The sequence below is a fragment of the Callorhinus ursinus genome, unplaced genomic scaffold, assembly GCF_003265705.2.
Source record: "Callorhinus ursinus isolate GAN/ISIS: 27379988/994484 unplaced genomic scaffold, GSC_fseal_2.0 scaffold1, whole genome shotgun sequence".
Classification (NCBI taxonomy): domain Eukaryota; kingdom Metazoa; phylum Chordata; class Mammalia; order Carnivora; family Otariidae; genus Callorhinus; species Callorhinus ursinus.
Window position 1 is genome coordinate 63,707,578 of NW_027397063.1, and position 2,077 is coordinate 63,709,654.

The 2,077-nt window shown below is 51.9% G+C and overlaps 1 long non-coding RNA gene across 1 annotated transcript; it reads right to left on the minus strand.

The window, feature by feature from the left end:
• Positions 1-737: 737 nt before the first annotated feature.
• LOC141373262 (uncharacterized) lies at positions 738-1,533 on the minus strand. Its single transcript, XR_012379033.1, has 3 exons — positions 1,426-1,533; positions 1,227-1,343; positions 738-1,022 (listed from the first exon to the last, which is right to left on the minus strand). It is a non-coding gene; the product is annotated as an uncharacterized lncRNA (long non-coding RNA).
• Positions 1,534-2,077: the final 544 nt, after the last annotated feature.

The following is a 2,077-nucleotide window of genomic DNA, read 5'->3' on the forward strand; positions in this document are numbered from 1 at the left end:
GAGGTCGGGTGACTGTAACTGACCAAGTGGGGCACAGAACCGGAAACAGGATGGCAGGAGGGTGATCGTAGCCTGTCTCAAATCTGGGTGTCACGACAGACTCTCCCTGGATCCTGTCTCAATAGTGAATGCTCTGTTCACGTGACCCAGGAGATGGGGGATGGTGGTAGTGAGGGTCCTTAGGGATAAGGGACTGATTCAGAATAAGATCAAAAGATCAAGGGCACTTCCTCCAAAATAATGAGCATTCAGGTCCAAGTAGAAATGGCCCCAAGACCCCGTGGCAGAGATGGCAGCACTTATTTTTGTTTAGGGATCAGTATAATGTGCTGGGTTTGGGACTCATCAACCTTTTTAATTGCTGCTAAATAATCAGTTAATATGGAAATGTACCTGCCCTCCCAGGCAAGCCATCTGTGTGATCCCCTGGTGGCTCTGGGAGGGTCTGATGGGGGGCTGTGGAGAGCCCTCCAGCCCTGTCTGACCCCAGCAGAGCCGCTGGGCTCCCCAGGGCCCATGGGGAAGGCCCCTCTCTGGCTTCCAGACAGGAGGGAGGATGGCTCCTTTGAATTGGCAATTCAGGCACAGATGGAAAGGGCAAGCACAAAAGTGTAAAGTCCATGCTCTGAAATTATATCTGAGCAGAAAATGAGGCAGCCAGACAGCTATTCTAAGAGCCAAAAACCCAGTAGTTGCCACTTGGGGGCGGGGGGGGGCGGGGAGAGGAAAGCTACAGAAATTATTACCCTTTTTCATGTGGTCAGCAGCTCTTCTCAATCTCCTGTTGCCTCTGGAACCTCATCCGACCCCGACATCTGGACATCGCACTGATCTGGAGGCCAGCAGATGAGGCTCCACCAAGAGCAGGCTGTAAGGTCTGGGTCACGAGAACTGCTTCACAAGGGTTATGCAATGACGGATGGCCATCCAGCCAGCAAATACGTATCCAAGGCCCACCAGGTTCCAACCAGGGCATGCCAAGAAGATCAAGACAGAATTCTTGCCCTCAAGAAACAGAGGTTCTGGGGGAAAACAACTTCCCATTCTTAGCCATTAGCACCTTTCCTCTCTCCACCTTCTCCTTTAGGTTCCTTCTTTGGCTTAAGTGTCACTACCTCCAGGAAGCCTTCCCTAACCCGCCCCTCCTCCCCAGCAAGCTGGATTAGATCTCCTGTTAAATATTCCTGTCGCCCTCCTCTAGTCCTCTGTCGTCGATATTAGCGTACCTGTTATTCCTTGTTCAGTGTATTATTCACTGGACCTTAAGCATCAGAAAGGCAAGGACCATCTTGAGCATCGCTATGTCCCTTTCACTGAACACAAGCCTGGCACAGAAGAGGCACCTGAGGAAGAGTTGATGAATGCAAAAGCCAAATCCTTATCTTTACAGACCAGGAACCAGATGTCCAAAGAGACAAGGCTTACCAAGACCACCCTGCATGCTGATGAGCCAGACGGGGACATCATAGCATCCTGCCCCCAGCCCAATGCTCTCCTGGAAGAGGGAACTTCTTCTGTGTGGCTTCTGCAGTCCCTGAGTGGGAAAACCTGGCCTGCAGGGCCAGGGCAAGTGAGAGGATGCTGTTTGATTGCCAGGAAGTTTGGGGGGGGGGGGTGGTCCACCTCCCCCATCGGTCTCCTTTGTACTCTGCTGCCACTTCATGAGGGTGTCCTCCCCGACACTACCAGTTTCTTAGCAAACATCAGAAGTGTTGAAAAGCTGTCACTATCCCAATGCCACCAACCCCAGGCCCCACCCTGGTTGTCTGTGAGGCCTAGGTGTTTGTCCGTGGGCTGCATGAACCCTGGACAGGTCAAGGTCTTTGGAGAAGGCACGGAACTCAGTGCATAGGAAACCAGCAACCACAGGATGAATGGGACTCATCCCAGCTGCACACTAATAAGCACAGCTGCAACTTTTTATCTGGACCCATTTTTGTTTGCCTTTAAATTTCCCCAACTCTCCCTCTTTGGAGAGGCAATGTGAGGCTTGCCCTCCTGTCCTCTTGTTTGTCTGCCTCTTAAATAAACCCTTTCCTTGCTGCACACTGCATGTCTCAGCGTGGTCTTTGCTGCA